General features: G+C 35.1%; 1 long non-coding RNA gene across 2 annotated transcripts in view; it reads left to right on the top strand.

Moving 5' to 3' along the window:
- Window positions 1-21,412, top strand: part of LOC106979109 (uncharacterized) — a 78,833-nt gene that overhangs the window by 48,106 nt on the left and 9,315 nt on the right. Inside the window, exon 6 of one of the 2 annotated variants that reach the window (XR_008295362.1) lies at window positions 1,022-5,305. The exons of the other annotated variant lie outside the window; for it this stretch is intronic. This is a non-coding gene — a long non-coding RNA (uncharacterized LOC106979109). Of the gene's footprint in view, window positions 1-1,021; window positions 5,306-21,412 lie in introns of those variants that run through there. 2 annotated transcript variants of the gene reach the window in all.

Below are 21,412 nucleotides of genomic sequence, written 5' to 3'. Positions count from 1 at the left end.
CCTAGATTCTTAATAGGGAAATTTTCTTTCTTTGTTTTGTGGGGAAAATGTTTTATAATTAAGGAGTATTCCTTATTTCTTAAAAGGCTTATAAAGTTTACTGTAATACTCTTTGTGCCTAGTGTCTTTTTGTAAGAAAGTTTAAATTACTGACTAAATTTATTAGCGTCATCCTGTTTATATTTCTGGGTGTTTATAAGTTAACTTGTGGCAATTTAGATTTTTCTAGAAAAATATGTATTCCATGGAAATTTTCAGCTATCCACATGGAATTGTACATGGCACTTTCTTATATTAAAAAAAAACACAATTAGTTGTACGTACTTCTGATTTTTGCTTCTAAATGTAAAGAGCTTGGAAATTACCAATTCTTTTCTGACAACAAGGGAAAAGGCTGAGCAAACTGAAAATCAATGACTTTTCTGGGCCCCGTGAAAGAATTGAGGTCACAGGGAAAATGATTACCCTGGGATCTGGGAAGAGGGGGAAATACAAAGAAGCAACACTGAGATCACCTTTCTGGAATGGAAGCCACTGGGGTCATAAACTGGTAGGAAGACTTAAATAGAAACTCGGATGAATTGCTGGAGACTGAGGGTGGGTTATTGGGGAGCGAAAAAGTTCTAGAGGATCAGAGTGAGGAGGTGCCCACACTTTCATGGGTTTTACTTCTGGGAACCACCAGGGACTCCCTGTGAAGAACAAAGGAAAAGCACCCTCAGTCACTGGCAGAGGAGGGCAAGAGGAAACATTTGAAATATGTCCGGTGAGTTTCACGTAACGAAGGCCTTTTCTCCTGTGAAAATAGTCTTATCTCACCCAGTCTGCAGAAGGGCAATTAACCGGCTGGGGCCAACTGTAGCTGGTCTCACCTCAGGGGAAGGAAAGAAAAACAAAAAAACAAACAAACAAAAAAAACTAAAGGGGAGGTCACAGCTCAGGGACTTAGGTCCACCAAAAAAACTGAGATTTAATCGTAATATTAAATAATCCTCTTCTCTACATCTTATCACCACGTCAGCAGGACTCCTGCGTGATAACAGTTGATCACAGCTGAAGAATCTACAATGTATGAGTTCTGTTTAAGAAGGAGTTCTTAGGAATACCCAAAGACAACAGGGGACCTAAAAGACAAGGGCATCAGAGGAATTTGACCACCCTGGAACCTACAGCTTTAGCAACCATTAATTACAGTCGGCCAGATGAACATAAAACTTCACAGTGAATTTATCAATGTATTTTCTGCTTTTTTGGAACAGGCTGGGGATGAGTTAACTGTGTTCAAATCTTGTATAGGTTACAACTTAATTTTGTCTGCTTGATCTAGAAGTTCCTGAAAAAGATGTATACAGACGATATACAGACAATTTATGTACCAGTGCAATGACAGATACTCTGGAAAATACAGTCTGGAGAAAGAACTAAAGGAGAAAGGGTGAGAGAAAGGAACCTGAGGTAGGAAATATGAATTGAAGCTAACTGATGGACTACCAAAATGGACACTACTTCATGACAAGCTCCAAAGAGAAACAGCTCAATGGATATGTCCACTCAGTATACAAGATTCTTCTGGATTTATTTGTTTGTTTGTTTGTTTATTTGTTTATTTTAAAGAAGCCCATAAGAGCAGGTACATGTTATGGATTAAATTCCATTCCCTCAAAATTCATATGTCATCCTAACTTGTAATATGACTGTATTCAGAAAAAGGCCGTTGAGGAAGTAATTAAGGTCAAATGAGGTCATAAGGGTGGGGCCCTAATTCTGATTGGATTAGTATCCTTAGAAGAAGAGGAAGAGGCTTCATGGGTATGTGTACGCAGAGGAAAGGCCATGTATGTAAGGACACAAAGAGAAGACAGCTGTCTGCACACAAAAGAAGGAGGTCTGAGGACACCCCAAACCTGCTGACACCTTGGTCCTTGACTCCTAGCCTCTGGGTCTATGAAAAAACAAACTGTTGCTATTTCAGCCACCTAATTGTACTCTGTTATGACAGTCCTAACAAACTAATATAGTAAAGAAGGGGAATCTCCCAGGCTTCCATCTCTCTTTAATCTATCGGGTCCCAATTCTAAAAGATTGCATCACCCCTTGGATGATGCAGTTCAGGATGCCGTACCTGATCTCTTTGGTACAGAGTTTAAGCCAAGTCTAGAAATGTCATTAAAGCTGGAAACTCTGGGTGTGTAGCTGGTTGGCTGAGATATGCAGGTGGCCAAAGGGAGGTGATTGGCACTTCCCAGGCAATGTGAATATTTGGTATTGCATGTGGCAGTGTGTTATAGGAAGTGAACCACATTATAAATTTCAGTGTATCCTCAAGATATGTGTCCTGTATAATAGGGGAAGTGGGGAAGCTAATATCTGAACTCAGAAGACCATCTTAACTGGAAGTCTTATAGACATTTATTATTCCCATTTCTCTTAAGTTTCATTTTACTTAAATGAATATACCTCACATTTAGATATACAATAAACTCTTTGGGTTATCTAGTTTAACACTCTCATGCTAAAAGTGAGAGAATTCCGGCTCACAAAAGTGATATTACTTGCTTAATTTGTAGATCCTAAGGGATTTGCTTTACCTAATTTGCTTAGTCTTAGAATTTGGTTCTCAACCCATTGTAAAATCCAAGGGACTTCCCATTATTTTATGCTTATGTTCTATGAGGATAGATCGATAAAAAATAGCATGATATGGCATGAGAGGCTGTAAAATTTCAAATGGCACACAAGTTGAACTATCTGGCTTTGTTTTCCAAATATGGTAGCTAATAAAACAGAACTTGAGCAGAATAAGGTGTTCAGTGTAAAAGGTAAAGCTGTGATGCTGACTTCAAAGTTAGCGGATGAAACCAATCACTTCTTTACACTGAACTGTAAAAGGTCAGTTACAAGAGAGAAAAATACTATTGGAGGCTTACATTTAGTGCAGCAATACGTCAGCTAGCATTGGGTAACCAGGTGAATAAACTTGCCTTAGTGGCTGTCTTTTGTCACTTGTTTTTTCTGAAAAAGCATATCAAATTGCAATATTTTTAATTAAGAGAAAATAATACGATTATTCGAAAAATATGGGAATCAGGAAGAATACGAAGATTATAAGGAATAAACAGTCGTTACAAATTGAAAACAGGAATGATGTATCACGTGTTCTAGGCATCTAAGTTGACAATATTGTGGGTCTATGATAAAATTTGGGGGGACCTGTTCTTTAAAATAAAAGTAATCAACATCATCTAATGTATATTCAGTGTTTGAGAATATAACAGGAGCAAAATGACAAAATCCACTCCGATTTTGTTCTTTACTTCCATTACAACTAGAAGCAAACATTACTGTTTCCTGGTTTGATGCTGAGTGAATAGGTGATAGCTGGCAGTTCATCCAGAATCGCTCATAAGTAATCAGTAGACGCTATGCCTTATGTGACAGCTCTTCATTTAGTTTAATTTACTGTAACTCACGTGTATTAATATCCTAGTAAGCTCCCTGGTGTCCCATTTCTGGCAGTGTGAGTGTCTCATTTTCTCTGTATGGGATTCCCTTGTGAAATATTTGGGAGCTCTAACACAGAAAGCATCAGGAAGGGAAGGATGCTGCTTGGAGGAATAGTTTTTTATGTGGTCGACTAAGTAATCTGTTACTCAAAAGGTGATAAAAACACGTAGTTTGGATAAATTGTTTTAACATTTATTGCAAAATTTATAATTGCATCGATTGCTGAAAATAATACCATTAAATAAATGTAGTAGTATTTGTTTTTCTTGCTGTGTTCCTTTCCTAAATTTTACAAATGTGTATTAAATTCATACTACGTGTAAGCCACGGTGGTATATGTTTATAGATCCAAAACTCATTGTTAGAAATTCCATTTTCACTAGTATGGATAAATAGATACCTCCCACTAAAAACAACTGTGAATGCTTTATAAACTATTTATAGTTCATTTATTTTTGTCTATTTATTTACTTATCTACATTAGGATGGCTCATATATTCTTATATGCAATAGACTGTGTTCCATTAATATAGTTACTCATGTCTGATGCTCAACATGTATCGTATTTGTTCAGCAGGATTCTCTTATATTCAGCTTTTGTGTCCTTTGGGTTTTTTTCCCATCATTCTTTGAATATTTTCTTATTGAAGGCAGTAGAAGACACTTCAGGTTTATTTTTTAATTTTCATACCCCAGCTTTGGAATTAGCTGTTTCTCCAAAAAAGCCTCACAACCTTTAGGTGGAAAAAGATATTTAGCAGCCAAGATCAGGGTGGTAAGTGTGCTCATTGCTACCTGTATTATTGGTCTTAGGCTCTTACTGGAAAAAGAAAGGACATGTGACATATATAATATCATTTTTTATATCTATTTATTTTTCTCTCTGTCTTAAAGACCATGAGTTCATACTGGTATTTCAAATTCCCAAGAGTGAGAAATTGGACTCTCATTACTATCAATACGTCCATTCATTTAATCAAGCCTAGAGCACACAGAAAGTAGTTTCACAGTTGCTAACTCATTACTACAAAAAAGAATTCTGTATTTGTTTACTGTATGTATGTGAAATACATAAACTTTTTTTCCCCAATTTTATCAAGACGCAATTGACATCCATCACTGTATAAGTTTAAGGCATACACCATGAAGGTTTGATTTACATATATTGTGAAATGATGAATGCATTCGATTCAGTTAACGTCTATCTTCTCATATGGATACAACAACAACAACACAAAAAAGAAAAAAAAAAGAGAAAACATTTTCTCTTTGTGATGAGAACTCTTAGGATCTACTCTCTTTAACAACTCCGTTTCCTATATATCATACAGAAGTGTTAGCTTTAGTCATCCTGTGTACATCACATCCTAGTACTAGCTTAAGCATTTAATTCATTTTCTCAAAAGCAGACATTCATGTAATCCCCACCCCTAACAAGAATAGAACATTTTTTTCAGTCTCCTTCCTAGTTGTTCTCCTCTCGTGCCAAATTACTTTCCTGAATTTTTATCATGAATATACCACAATCTGTTTGTACATTCTCCTGTTGGTGGGCATTTGAATTATTTCCATTTTTTAAGCTATTTTGAACAAAGTTTCTACAAGTATTCTTGGGCAAAATTTTTGTAGACATATTTTCATTTCTCTTGGGTAAATACCTAGGAGTGGAATTATTTGGATTACACAATGGGTACATGTTCAATTTTGTAAGAAACTGCCAAACTGTTTTGTAACTTATCGTTCCAGTTTACCTTCCCATATTCAATGTATGAACATTCCAGTGGCCCCACATCCTTGCTTACATTTGTTATCCATTATAATTGATAAGATATGGAATTTCTCATTATTTTTATAATTTTTATCTCCCTGATTTACTAATGCTAATTACTCTCTTATGTTGTCCATGTGTACTTAAAGACCTGCATTCTTATGTTTTTTTGAGACTGTTTCATTAATATGGATAAAGTCAGGATTGCTGACCATGTGTCTCATATCTTCTCCATCTTTGCTGATTTTCTCTCTATTTCTTAAGTATTATTGATAAAGGAGAGTTGAAATATCCATGTATAATCTCCTACCAGTAACGTTAGGTTTTGCTCCTCATGGTTTGAAGCTCCACGAATGCTTCACGGAATTATTATTACTTTTAAAAAATTTTTTAATGTCTATTCATTTTTGAGAGGGAGAGAGAGACAGAGTGTGAGTGAGAGAGGGGCAGAGAGAGGGAGACACAGAATCTGAAGCAGGCTCCAGGCTCTGAGCTGTCAGCACAGAGCCTGACGCCAGGTTCAAACTCACCAAGATCATGACCTGGGCTAAAGTCGGACACTTAACTGACTGAGCCACCCAGGTGCCCCATGAAATTATTTTTTAATGTATCTATTCACTATTTGGCTATATCTCTCTGTATATTTTCAATGATTTCCTTAGGTATTTTAACAAACATACCTTACATTTCGTGGCTCATTTAGAATTAGTAGTTTCTTTTTTACATAAAATGTAGGAAACCTTGTAATTATGCAGGTCACTTTACCTTTCCTCTTTTATGTTATTGTTTCGATATGTATGACTTCCACATATACTGAAAATCCCAGGAAGCAGTGTTATAAGTTTTCCTTCAGCAGTCATGTAGTTTATTTATTTATTTTTTAATGTTTATATTTATTTTGGAGACAGAGAGAGAGCATGAGCAGGGGAGAGGCAGAGAGAGAGAAACAAAATCCAAAGCAGGCTCCAGGCTCCGAGCTGTCAGCACAGAGCCCAATGTGGGGCTCCAACCCACAAATCGCGAGATCATGACCTGAGCCAAAGTGGGACGCTCAACCAACTGAGCCACCCAGGTGCCCCTAGTGATATATATTTTAAATAACTTGGAAGAAGAATATTATTTTAGTTTTTAAGTTTATTTACTTATTTGGAAAGAGACAGAGACAGAGCAAGTAGGAGAGGAGGAGAGAGAGAGGGAGACACAGAATCCCAAGCAGCCTCCACATCTTCAAGGCAGAGCCCAGTGTGAGGCTCAAACTCACGAAACTGTGAGATCATGACAGAGCTGAAACCAAGAGTTGGATACTTAACCAACTGAGCCACCCAGGTGTTCAGGAGAATAAATGTACCTAGATATTTACCATTTCTCTTGTTTTCCTTTCATTCCTGAAGTTCTAAGTTTCCTTCTGGTATCATTCTCCTTAAGCCTGAGGGACTTTATAATTTACTTTACAGAAGGTATTTTGGAAAGGAATTCTCTTAATTATCCTTCATTTATGGTGACTTCATTTTACCATCATTTCTGAATAACTTTTTTTACAGATATAAAACATTGGACTGACAATTTTTTTCAATATTTTAAATATATCTATCATTCCATTGTCTTCTGGCCTGTATGGTTTCTGATGAGCAGTCCACAGTCATTTAAAACAGTATAAATCTCTAGCAAGCCGTTTTCTCTGATTGCTTCTAATATTTTATTCTCCATTTTTGGTTATGATGTATGTGAGCATCACTTCCTTAAGTTTAGGTGGATTTGCTGAGTTTGTTACGTTTGTAAATGTATGCTTTTTGCAAACGGACAGCGTTTGGTCACCAGTTCATCAAATATGTTTTCTGAATGAATCTCTTTCTTTCTAAGACAAATGCTACATCCTTTGATATTGCCTCCCAAGTTTCTAAGCTTTGTGACTTGATTTTTCAATTATTTTTTGTTCTTGAGCTTGCCTGACTTTTATTGATCTATTTTTAAGTGCCTGAACTCTGTCCTGTCATCTTGATCCTATCAAATGAATATACTTTAATGGCAGATGCTGTATTTTTAGTACTAAATATTTCATTATTTAATATCACTTTTATTTATCTGAATACTTCTATCTTTCCATTTCAAAGCCTCTTTATTTCAGGCAGCACGGTGATGGCAAGTGTTTCAAAGTTCCAACATTTGGGCCATTTTGAAGTTGACATTAATTATCTTTTCTCTTTGGAATTTGTCATAGTTTTCTGGTTATTTTATGGCAGATGATTTGGGATTTATCTTGAAAAATTTAAAAATCATGTTTGAGTTTGTGTCTCCTGTTATCTTGTGGAGAGTGTTGATTTTTATTTGTTTTAGTAGACACTCAACTTGGTTAGGTAAAGACCTCAAATGTATGTCACATTTTGTGGCCAGTGGTTCTAATGTCGGTTCAGTTTTCATAGCTTTCTCCTAATGTCTCTGATCTATTTTGCCCATGTTCCTCTCAAAGCTTAGAGTCTAGGATGTGGGCTGAAGTTAATATTCTGATATAGTCCTCAGTATGTTCTGTGTTGCCTTGGTTTAATTTTGTGTCTATCTAGTTTGAAAAAAGTATGGGACTTTTACCAGCTCATACAGAGAATTAGGATATATTTTTTCTCCGGATCGTATATCTGAAATTTTTCTTGTATTATCTAGTTCTCAGGAACCCTTTCTCTTGGTTCTCTAGATAGAAAAACAAAGTTTCTCTCAGAAACTTAGTTTCCTACTGATAACTCAGTTCAACACTCCTGGTCACTCTCATGACAAAGCAGCAAAAGCAAAAAAAAAAAAAAAAAACAATTAACAGGGATTCCCCCCAAGGATTTGCTTTTCCTAGTTTCTCTGGACAGAAAAGTGAATTTTCTCTCAAAATGCTCCATCACTGTGATAATGGCACACAACATGCCCAATGCTGCCCTCAAAGCAGCGAGATGGGGAAAAATGGAAGACTTCCACAGTTTCCAGTTATTTTTTATTTTTTTGATCACCCTTGCTAAGACTTTATACGCACACACACACACACACACACACAACACTGGCCACAAAAAATTTTATATATTTATATTTATATGAGTAGTTGTAAATATTTTCAAAACAATAGCTTTTGTTTATTTTTGTTAATTTCTTGGAGTTTTTTTCTTTCAAAATGCTCTGCACTTGCTCTTGTTATTGTATAAACAATGCTTTATGCATCCTTAAAATATTGATGTGGTATATTTAAATATTATTTATTTCAAAATATTCATTTTCCTTATCATTTTTTCATGACTCACGATTTATCCAGGTATATGTTGTTTAATTTCTACATTTGAAGTATGTTCAGTATATTATGGTCATGATTTTTTAACTTAATTATTTTCATCTATATGAAAACATTTTCATATTTGCATTTTTTATGATTATATATTTCTTTATATTCTTGAACAGACTTATAATTGTTTTAAACATGTTAAATTGCAGGAGCTCCTGGGTGGCTCAGTCAGTTGAGTGTCTGACTTCAGCTCAGGTCATGAAATCACGGATCACGAGTTTGAGCCCTGCATTGGGCTTTGTGCTAACAGCTCAGAGTCTGAAGCCTGCTTCAGATTCTGTGTTTCATTCTCTCTCTGTTGCTCCCCTCTTGCTCTCTCTCTCTCTCAAAAATAAATAAAGATTAAAAAAAAATTTCAAAAACATGTTAAATTTCAAATTTGAGGCAGTTCTAGGTTCGTTTCTATTGGCTGCTTTTTCTGTTGAAATTCTCATGCATATTTGCATGTCTAGTCATTTGTCAATAATTATTGGGCATTTTAAATAATATATTGTAGGATCTCTGTGTCTTGTCTTCTTTGGAGGGGAATTATTTTTTATCTGCTATGCAGTTAGCTTAACTGAACTCAAACTCAATTCTCACTTACTTGAAAGAAAGTGAAAACTCTGCTCAGAGTTTAGCCTTCCAGCTATGTTACCTCACCTTGAAATCTTACTCAAGTGCCCACAGATTAGGGGTCAGGCAAGGATTTCAGTATCATTTATATGTAACTTTTATGACTTCTGTGGCTGTCTTCTTCCTGGGGTTTCTTCCTTCATTTTCCATGCATTTAAGAAACCTGAAATTATATCCTCTGTTTCCTTAAGGACTATCCCTTTCTACTTGAGCTTTAGCTATCCTGTACTGGGGACTGGAGAATACACTTAGGTGAAAAACTGTGTAAATTCAAGTATCATCCAATATAGTGCACCTCTTTCAAGGGTCAGACTCCCCTATTTCTGTCTGAATTTGGCTACTCTTTAGTGTCTCTAAATAGTTATTCTTTATATTTTGTGCAGAGCTTATAATTGTTATCTGCAAAAGCCTCAGTTTCCTAGTAGGCCCTCTGTCATTACTGAAATCTATACTGTTTCACAAATATGTGGAAGATATTTTAAATAATGTTTGTGAGGTAAATCTGACATATGTAGATAAGTGTATTTATATTACTTGATTTTATTAATTAAATCTTTATCATCATTTTTATTTTTGTTATTTTTTTGGATGGAGAGATTTTTAAATTTCTTATTATGATTTTTTTCCCTAAAATTATCTTTGTATTCTTACTTTCTCTTTCTCTCTCTTTTTTTTTTCTTTTTTTTATGATACAGTTTATTTCTATGTTATTCAGGGCATAAAATTTCACAATTTTTATACTTATTCTAATGTAATATGACATTTTTTTCCTGTTCATTATATTCTTCTTAAATTCAACCTCTGCATGATTTAATTTATTACATGATTTACCATTGCTCATTCTTTTTACTTTCTTTTCTTTTCTTTTTTTCTCATCTTTTTTTTTCTTTAAGAGAGAGAAAGAGAGAGAGAAAGTGCACAAGTCGAGGAGAAGGGCAGAGGGAGAGAGAATCATAAGCAGGGTCCTTGCCCATCGCTGAGCCCAACATGGAGCTCAATCTCACAACCCAGAGATAATGACTCGAACAGAAATCAAGCGTTGGACACTTAACTAACTGAGCCACCCAGGCGCCCCTACTTACCTTTTTTGAGAATGTATTATTTCTTGAGGATGAGTCTTTTTAATATGTTGATAGACAAGTTCCCATTTCCTAAACTTATGTGAATTGTATGGTGGTGGTAATTTATCGCTTAACTACTGGCTAAACACACACTAAGGGAAGTGAATTTTGCATAAGAGCAAGTAACATAAGTTATTTGCTTGAAAAATTTTACTGGGTCAAAATATTAGTTGCCTTTACTTTTCAAACGTGCTGGGGTCAAGTCAATGTATAATATTTCCTTCTCATTTCCACTAGTAAGTTTATAAGGATTTCATTATTACACTTCACATTATGATGAAACCTTTTATTTGTTTCATGTGTTGTTGTGTGTGTAACTTTCCATGAGTCATTTTCTTTAATGTGATTTTTCTAAACAAATGAACAAAAATACAGATGCTTTGTAGCAATTTATAGTTCACCAATTTTATAATCAAAGAGGCAACTAGACATTTTCTTCACTCTTGAATATTCAGCATATTTCAGTCTAAACAAGTTATTAGAAACTAAATTATATACAAATTTGAATTCCAAAATTGTAAAGAAGCTCTTTTTTTTTAAGTTTATTTATTTATTTTTGAGAGAAAGAGAATGTGCACAAGTAGGGTAGGGACAAAGAGAGAGAGGGAGACACAGAAGCGAAGGCTCTAGGCTCTGAGTTGTCAGCACAGAGCCCCATGCAGGGCTCAAACCTACGAGGGGTGAGATTGTGACCTGAGCCAAAGTTGGACGTTTGACTGACTGAGCCACCCAGGCACCCCTGTAAAGAAGCCTTTAATATGACTTATTTATGTTAATTTTTCTTAAGTATATTATAATTTAACATTCCTTGACACATTTTTTTCCTGAATTATTTTTTTAAATTTATTTACTTATTTTGAGAGGCACAAAGATAGTCCATGTGGGGGAGGAGCAGAGAGAGAGAGAGAGAGAGAGAGAGAAAGAGAGAGAGAGAGAAAGAGAGAGAGAGAGAGAGAGAGAGAATCCCAAACAGGCTCTACATTGCAATGCAGGGTCCTAACCCACGAAGCCATGAGATCGTGACCTGAGGTGAAACCAAGAGTCAACTTTTAACCAGCTGAGTCACCCTGGTGCCTCTTCCTGAATTAATTTTTAACATCCAGTAACAAATCAGTTTTAAAACCATAGTTGATACCAAATTGATTAAATATTAAAATAGACAACACCAAATTAAGTCTCGATACATAATTTTATTTCTGTATAAGTGATGAAATCTTCTGTAATAGATATTTTAGTTGGGATATGATTTCTTTCAGAGCATTTGTATATATTTATATAAATTAACAGTACATTTTTAAAGCAAATGAAAATTAGTTTTAGATTTTCGTATTTATTTTGAATTAGCAATTAAGTCAGGATATATTATTTTTTAAATTTGTTACATAGATCTCAGGCAATAACAAACAGGTGATATGAGTGTTAATTAAATAATTAGATTAGTTTGCCCATAAACCTCTGGCAGTCAACATTATCATAATTATTAGACAGTTAGGACCATTCACAGGAAGCACACCACTGTGTTTGAGTCTAATGGTTAATCAAACAAAAATCAGACTTTATCCTCTTAATATAGAAATAATAAAAAATAAAAAAGAAGAAGGAAAGCATAAAGCATGGCCATAAAGAGTAAGAAAAGTAAGAGAAGTCCACAAAGTGTTCTACATATGCATACTCTAAGTAAATTTTCATTAAATGAAAGAGACAAACTTTGCTTAGTATTGGAACTCAATGACTCAATTACTAAACTTAGAAAACCTAAATTCTACATGTCTCTGCCTTCTATGAAGAACGTGTTCTTAGAACAATCACTTAAAGATTTGAATTAAATCTGTAAGATAGGGGTAATAACATCTTTTCTGTCTTCCTCAGAGTTATTGTAAGAAGCAAGTCAAATAATTTTATACTTAAAAGCACTTTCTAAAAGTGCCAAGCAATATATAAAGATTGCTTTTATTTGTAGATATAGTAATTTTTACATATTCCTTTAAATTCTGTTTTCTTATTGTTTTAAGTGATTCTATATTTTTACTCTATTTTCTTTTGAATTTTATAAGAATATGGAAAAATATTAAAAGTCTTGCCATATTGCAGAGTTTTATCATAAGAAAAGAAATATGAGGTAAAAATAAAATAATGAGGAAGCAAGCAGAAACAGCTCTCCTCTTAGACTACACAGTTCTGATCTTTATCAATCAACAAAGATTTTATTATCTTCTATGTATTTATGAAAAAAAAACATTCATTTATGTTGTAAACTCAAAACATTGTCACAATATTTTGCCATTTCTTATTTAAAAATGTGGTTTAGAGGCTCCTGGGTGGCTCCGTCGGTTAAGCATCTGACTTCGGCTCAGGTCACAATCTCGTGGTTCATGAGTTCGAGCCCCACATTGGGCTCTGTGCTGACAGCTCAGAGCCTGGAGCCTGCTTGGGATTCTGTGTCTCCCTCTCTCTGCCCCTCCCCCACTTGCAGTGTCTCTGTGTCAAAAAATGAATAAATGTTAAAATTTTTTTTTTTTTAACGAAAACAATGGGAGAGCATGTGGAACAAAACTGAGCCAGGTCCAAATTCCAGATTAGTTAGTGAGGTTATCTTGAACATACCATCTCGGCTGTCCCTTGAGTGATAGCAATTCCAACAGAGGAATTATATAGCCAACCCTTAGCTTTGTGAGGAATAATAAATTATTAATGTTTTAAACCACTAAATTTTAAGTTGTTCTTTTACACTATAGATAAAATTTTCAAGGAGTAGGTAATATCTTGGTAAAATCTTATTATTTTCCCTATCTGTAGTTTTGACCACTTCTGACTGATGCAAAACCTTTTTGTACACTAAAATAAAACTTTGACAGTGCTCAGTTCATTGTTGGTTCTCAGTTAAGTGATGCAAATTAGTAATGATTGAATAATAATCAGCAGTTGTCCAATTGTGTGTATATGTTTTCAGGTTGAGTCCTGCTGATAAAATAACTATTTCTATCTCCCCCTTCAAGAGGAATAAGGGTCATTGTATTTATATAGATTTTTGTTCCCAGCAAAAGATTTTTGCTTTGTGTTCCCTTCTATGTGGTGTTCTGGTCTCAATCCTGTTAGAGATTATATCCTACTTCTCCTTTACTAAACTTTTCAGTGCAATCAATGCATTTCTTAGATGTTTAATTATTATGTTGATTTTATATCATCACAAATGTTTAAGGTGAGAGGAGTCTGCAATGAATAAGACATAACACTTTAAATTGGGGGAATTTTTTAAAAAAGTCTAAACTAATGGATTAATTGGTGTTGCTGCTATATTTAGGTTTGATATTTTATTATAATAATCACTTTAAAAAAATTTTTTTTACATTTATTTATTTTTGAGAGAAAGAGACAGAGCGTGAGCAGGAGAGGGGCAGAGAGAGAGGGAGACACAAAATCACAAGCAGGCTCCAGACTCTGAGCTGTCAGCACAGAGCCCGATACGGGGCTCAAACCCATGCGGGGTGAGATCACGATCTGAGCTGAAGTCATACTTAACTGATTGAGGCACCCAAGAACCCCAGTAATCATTATTATTCTATAACAAAGATATAAGATTACAAGAAGATATTTGTGTGGTTTTTTGAATAGAAATATAGTAGAATGGTATTAGTAGGTAAAATTTTCAAGGAATAACTCTCTGGTCAGTTTCTATAGTAAATGCCAAGAAGGAGTAGACAGACTGAAATAATATCCTGTGAATAAATGGGTCCATTTCTTTTTGCTAAATATTCATTTCTTAAGGATTAAGTAAATCACCTGTGTATCCTACCCTAAGGTTCCAAATTTGCCCATTTGCCAGGATTTAAATCTATAACCTTTCTAATGATACTTGGAGATGAATGATGACTCTTGAGAGAAGTTATTATGCTAGTCTGAAAATTCAGCCCACATTTGGAGAAAAGAAGAAAAGCACATATTGGAACCAGAATGCTATGCTTTGCTTGCCTCAGTACTTTGTCCCCTTTCATTTCAACGTCAACAAATATAATTTACCAGTTAGGGCATCTCAATCAGATGATGTCTGTAGTTCAAGTCATACTTAGGAGTTAGAGTAGGAGAGAAATCTTAGCTTCCTCATCTTTGACACTTAACATATTCTTCAAGAAGGATTTTTTTTTTAAGTTTGTTCATTGATTTTGAGAGAGAGAAACTGACCATGAGCAGGGAAGAGAAGCAGAGAGAGAGGTTGAGAGAGAATCCCAAACCAACTCCATGCTGTCAATGCAGAGCTCAATGCAGAGCTCAGTCCCACAAACTGTGAGATCATGACCTGAGCCCAAATCAAGAGTCAGACACTAAACCAAATGAGCCACCCAAGTGCCCCAAGAAGGATTCTTTAAAAACCACTTTCATAGTAACAAGATCTTTTGGGTTTCTGGATCCAATTCCAATATGGGTGTGTGGGAGAAAATGATTTCCCCCATACCACCAACAATTTGTCAGACACCAGCTGGGCGTCCTACAATTTAACTTAATTCTGGCACCATCTACCCAGAGACCACATCAGATTCCACAGGTTAAGGGTTGGGTCTTACCCTGCTGGCCCCTCCCCACCACACACACACCTCAGATGCCGATTGCAAGCTGAGGTTGTGACCTGTGCTTCTGACCAACTGGCTATAAATCATACGTTCCCATGACCCACCCTCGGGTTTGATTAATTAGCTAGAACAACTCGTATAACTTTGAGAAACATTTTGTTTACTAGATTACTGGTTTATTATAAAAGGAACAGGAACAGCTGGATGGAAGAGATACATATGGCCAGGTGTGGGGAAAGAGCACTGAGCTTCCCTGCCCTGTCCATGTCACTTAAATAATAGGACATTGGCAGTTGATTCAACCTCCAGGCCCCTTTTTCCCACTCCAGAGATTGAGGATGAGATTGAAAGCTCCAACCCTCTAACAGCCTGGTTGTTTCTTCTGGCAACCAGCCCCATCCATAGGTGTGATCAATAGTCACCTCATTGACATAACAGAAGGACACTATTATTGCTCTTATCACTGGGAAATTCAAAGAGTTTTAGGAGCTCTGTGCCAGAAATGGGTACAAAGGCTAAATATATATTTCTTATTATAAATCACAATAGGATACAAGCATATCTCTCCAGTACTTCTTTTAAATGATTATATTAAGATAGATTGGCTTGATTGGTAATTAATTAATGTCTGATGCAATGTGGCCAAACTGAAAGAAGTTTCAAAGTGCCTCAATTTGAGTTTTATACCATCCACACTCCAATTATTTAACAATCATTTGAAAGAATAATGCCTTCCATTTGGGAAAAGAAAAAATTACATTATGCAAATATAAACTTAAATAGATATAAACATTATTAAATTTCCATATAAATATGGATGAAGCAGTCCACTTGACTAGAAGCATTAGTAGTAATTCAGCTGTCTAGTGTTGAGTGGATAATGAAACCAGGAAGGAAGAATGTCCAGAGGGGTTAATTGCTAAATCTTAATAAAGTGCCTTAATTTCTAACGAAAGTTGGAACTCGATACTAATATTGATCCCTAACTTTGATGTCATTTCAAAGCCAATTATCTCTGAACATATCTGTACCGTATTACTGAGAATACTGCTGATGGGTTCCCCTACACCTGTCTTTTTACTATTTCCATCACTTTACCTTCTCCACAATGTCATAGAGTTGGAATCATACAGTATGTAATCTTTGGCTTCTTCCACTTAGTAATAATGTAAATTTAAGTTTCCTTCTTGTCTTTTCATGGTTAGATAGATCATTTCTTTTTTTGCACTCAATAATATTCCATTGTCTGGATGTACCACAATTTATTTATCCGTTCACTTTCCAAAGGATACCTTGGTTGCTTCCAAGTTTCAGCAATTGCAAACAAAACTGCTATAAACATTAGGGTGCAGGATTTTGTGTGGACTTAAATTTTCAAGTCATTTAGGTAAAAAAAAAAAAACAAAACAGGAGCACAATTGCTTCATTGTATGGTAAGAGTATGTTTAGTTTTGTGAGAAACCACCTGTCTTCCAAAGTGATGGCGATATTTTGCCTTCCTACCATTTCTACGAGAATGAGAGTTTCTGTTGTGCCATATGTATCCATGTCAGCATTTGATGTTGCCTGTTTGTTGAATTATGGCTATTCTAGTAGGCTTGTGCTGGTATCTCATTGTTATTTTAATTTGCATTTCCCTGATGACATATGATTGGAATATCTTTTCATATATTTATTTTCATCTGCATATCTTCATGGTGAGGTGTCTATTAAGATCTTTGACCTATTCTTAATTGGTTTATTTGTTTTCTTACTGAGTTCTAAGAATTCTTTGTACATTTTGGACAATGGTCCTTTCACAGATGTGTCTTTTGCAAATATTTCTCCCAATTTGTGGCTTATCTTCTCATTGTCTTGAAAGGGTCTTATAGAGAGCAGAAGTTTTTAATTTCAATAAAGACCAGCTTATCAATGATTTCTAAGATGTTGTTACTATAGCCGGGGTCACCTAGGTTTCTCCTATGTTATCTTTTAGGAGTGTTATAGTTTTGTGTTTTACAGTTAAGCCTATGATATTTATTTATTTATTTATTTATTTATTTATTTATTTTTGAGAGAGAGTGAGAGAGAGAGAGAGAGAGATAGAGAGAGAGAGAGAATGAGCAGGGGAGAGGCAGAGAGAGAGAGAGAATCCTAAGCAGGCTCTGCACATCAGCACAGAGCCCTACGCAAGGCTTGAACTCACAAACTGTGAGATCATTATCTGAGCCAAAATCGAGTCAGACAGTTAACTGACTGAGGCCACCCAGGCGCTCTGCCTGTGATCTATTTTTAGTTAATTTTTGAAAGGTATAATAAAGTCTCTGTCTCCATTTACTTTTTTTCACATGGATGGCCAGTTGCTTCAGCACCATTTGTTGAAAAGTCTTTGTTGAAAAGACTATCTTTACTCCATTGTATTGCCTTTGTACATTTTCTCAAAGATCAGTTGAGTATATTTATTTGGGACTGTTTCTGCGGTCTGTATTTTATTTCATTGATCTGTTTGTCTATTCTTTAGCTAATTCCATGCTGTCCTGATTACTGTCCCTTTATAATAAGTCATGAGGTCATGTAGCATCAATCTTCCAGCTCTGTTCTTCTTCTTCAATACTGTGTTGGGTATTCTGGATGCTTTCCATCTCCATATAAACATGGTATATCTTTTTAGGTTTGTCTTTTGTTAACTATTCCACAAGAATAAAATCTGTCTTTAACATATCAAAATTTTCTCTATGTATAGTACACATTCTGAATGCTTAAGAGTATTCTTTTTAAATCTTGAGTTTTTGCTCAGTATTTCACTATTTCTTCATTTGTTTTGACCTAACTCAGCTGGGTCCACTTCCACATGAATAAAGTTTAAAGAAGGACTTGACATTTTTTTCTGACCCCTTCTCCCTGTTTGTTTACTTCCCCTCACAGCCTTTCGTATCTTAGAGAGTGAGGCCCTTATGAACAAATCTTTCATACTTTTTAAATAATATCAAAGTGTTGTAAAGATCATAAATACATGGAGAAAAGTAGGAAGAAAAAAATAACTGCAATTATTAAAAATTAAAGATTAAAAGCAATTCTTTACTTTTATTTCAAAATTTCAAGTAACTGTTTTGTGTTTCCTCAGAATTCTCGTCACTATATTGAAATGTAGAAAATACAATAGATGGAAAATTCAAAACCTATTATAGCTTACAGGCCAATTGCTATTAGGTTAATTCTGTCAACATGATAATCTTTATTAAAATAAAACTATATATCTCTATGTAAATTTATTTTTAGAGTAGAAATTCTAAATTGTCAAATTGTATTTATGGTGTTAAATTGACTTAGAAATGAATTATGAATTAGGAGCATAAATTAGTTTCTATAAGATCCCTGTAGTAAATTTTGCTTCTATATTTTCATAATTAAAATTTGCTGTATAACTACTACAGACAACAGTCAGTGAATCTCAGCTTCATCAAACTAGAGGTTGGAAGTTCTTCATATGGGGATTATATTTAGAAATTTATTTGCCTTATGAACTGACAGGGTAAAGTTGATCGGCCTTCAGGCCTGGGATGTTGGGTCAGGCCATTGATAAAGTTCAGTGGCTAAGAAAGAGGGCAGTGATTACTATTTATAATTTGTTTTCTGATAATTTTATCATGCACATGTACTCAGAGGCCATGGGTTGCAGTTCATAAATTGAAACAAATGAATAAAAATATGTAAAACTGATTCTGTCAATTTTCAAAGACTAAGATATTTGTTATAGACATTTAAATGAGTATGACTTCATGCATTAACTATAAAGTACAGCTGGACAATAACAAAATATCATCCTGTGTATTCCCCTTTATGAATTTTCATATATGAATATTTATAAAAATGATATTGATGAAGAATTACAAGTCAACACAAAATATAAAGGGTAAATCTTTGCATGTGAATTTGTTTCACAATTCATCCCTATTTCCTTTTGTTCCTTAATGATTAAGAATTTGAACAAGTAATTTATTTCTTTTATATGCGTGATAAAATGTTCTATCTAAAATACATATATTTGTTTCTAGATTTGTCATTGGCAAGTACTGTCTTATTGTTTATCACATCTCTTTATTGGTAAATTTTGCCAAGATTTTACTGGGGCCAAAGGTTTGTTTATTTATTTATTTATTTATTTATTTTCCTGGCAATTTGATCGACATACAGAAAGTCTATATTTAATTTCCTATAGTTTTCTTAGCAAATTTTGTTTTTGGAACATTCTTAATACCTTGAAAATCACAGTATATAGATACAGTGTAAAATAATATTTTACTAAAAACAACTATAAACGTAAGATTTTATCTGCATACATACCATTAATTGAGTCAAATCTCATAAATATAAAATAAGACATTGGATTAATTCTGAAAATGTTTTTTGGTTGTTGTTCATTTGTATCTTCTTTTGCTTGATTTTCACGGGACTCTGTATTGATAGGGAAAACAGGGTCATTTCAAATGATGATGATTTCATAACTTCTGTCTAATCAAAATGGGATCACAAGGAGGCTGGAGAGTAGAAGGGTAGCTGTTCCTAACATGGCTCTACAATTCAGAGGACATAGGAAGGAAAGCTTCCCTTGGAATTGTGTTCTTGAAAAGCTAAAAGTAGATATCAGCACACAGGAAATGATAAACAATCTTCAGAGTATATATGTGACAACATAGGTCCATATTTATTGTCGAGTCTCAGGGACATCCATTACTGGGGGTCAATCGTTGCCGTGTTCCTTATGTTTTCATAAGGATAGGTCTATAACTGGCCTAAATAAGTGGGGTGTTTAAATGGTTAATTTTTTGATGCAATTTTATTTATTTAGTTAGTTACTTAGTTTATTTATTTACAGAGTGAGAGAGAGTGTGAGCGGGAGAGGGGCAGAGAGAGAGGGAGGGAGAAAGAATCTCAAGCAGGCTCTGCACTGTCAGCACAGAGCCTGATGTGGGGCTCAAATTCATGAACTGTGAGATCATGACCTGAGCCAAAGTTAAGAGTAGGATGCTTAATTGAGCCACCCAGGCACCCCAAAACATTCAATTTTAAAAGATACCTATTAAAATGTTTTATTGTCATGTAGAAGATGATCACATGATTGGGGATGAGGTATTGATTCCCCTCTTATATTAACATATAAATTAAACATAGAAATGACTAATTGATAAAGTGTTATTTTAAAAAAAGTGGTACTCTGAAGAAATGAGTGGAGCACATTTGATCACATGAGGTGATCAGCTTTACTTGGCATAAAGATCCACAGTAAGATAAATTGCTGTGTGCACATATTTGATGTGATCACTGTTAGTGGGAGGTTCAATTCTCTGTCAAAAACAAAAGTGTTGGGGGGTGCCTGGGTGGCTCAGTCGGTTAGGCGTCCGACTTCAGCTCAGGTCGTGATCTCGCGGTCGGTGAGTTCGAGCCCCGCATCGGGTTCTGGGCTGATGGCTCAGAGCCTGGAGCCTGTTTCCAATTCTGTGTCTCCCTCTCTCTCTGCCCCTCCCCCGTTCATGCTCTGTCTCTCTCTGTCTCAAAAATAAATAAATCTTAAAAAAAAATTAAAAAAAAAAGGTGTTAGAACTGGACGATGCCTATTCTCACTTTGGCTATAGCTCATCCTAGCTCTGTACTAACTATGGGGAGGTTACTTAAACTCCAATAACCCCAATTTCCTCATGTATAGATTTAAACTAATAAAGAAGTTGATGTGGGGATTAAAATAGATTGTGTGTACAAAATCCTTAGAACAGTGGCTGGCATACTGTTATGTTATATATATAACATATATGTTATATATGTTACATATATAACAGTATATGTTAGTATGGTGAGTGGTTTTTAGCATACTATAGGATAGACTGTTTCTATGCTCACTGCATAGAGATATTTTGCAGATATTCGCTGGAAATTAATGTTAGTTCTATCGCCAAACATAAGTTCTCCCTCAAGGGGAAGCAATATTTTCCATGGACCAGTCTGTAAAGTGACCCAGTGACCCATAAGCTACACCTTGGTGACAGCTGCTAGATTCACTTGCCACACTTTCATAAATACAGCTGGTGAGGGGACAATGAGCCCAAGTGAAAACTAAAATCTTATTACTCATGTAGCAGTTTTATAGACTCTTACAGAAACCTCCAGCTGTACTCTGAAATGGAGGCAAGGTAGACGTACCTGCATGCTGCTGAATCTAGGAACACAGATGATAAATGGTCGCGTGGAAATCTCCCATAAAATGTAGATGAGAAATTGTAGACAAGCGTAGTTTATCAGGATGTCTGCTCTTGGTCCAGGAGGAATTACAGGGCATTCCACCAAAACTGTGGTCAAGCATTGCCTATGTGATCTATGTGGTGACATGTGAAGTCTCCAGGATACCATAGTAGACCTATGTCACTACAAAGCCAGTTAGATCAAGAAGAGAACCAAAAGCTGGGGGCTATTATTGACTTGTTACAACTTCTTTAAGAGTTTCCCTAGTTAGAGGTCCATTGTTATAAATACAACATTACGGGGGTGCCTGGGTGGC

This window comes from Acinonyx jubatus, chromosome C1 (assembly GCF_027475565.1).
Source record: "Acinonyx jubatus isolate Ajub_Pintada_27869175 chromosome C1, VMU_Ajub_asm_v1.0, whole genome shotgun sequence".
Lineage (NCBI taxonomy): Eukaryota > Metazoa > Chordata > Mammalia > Carnivora > Felidae > Acinonyx > Acinonyx jubatus.
Note: the sequence above shows the minus strand (reverse complement) of the source record. Positions and strands in the feature narration are given on the sequence as shown.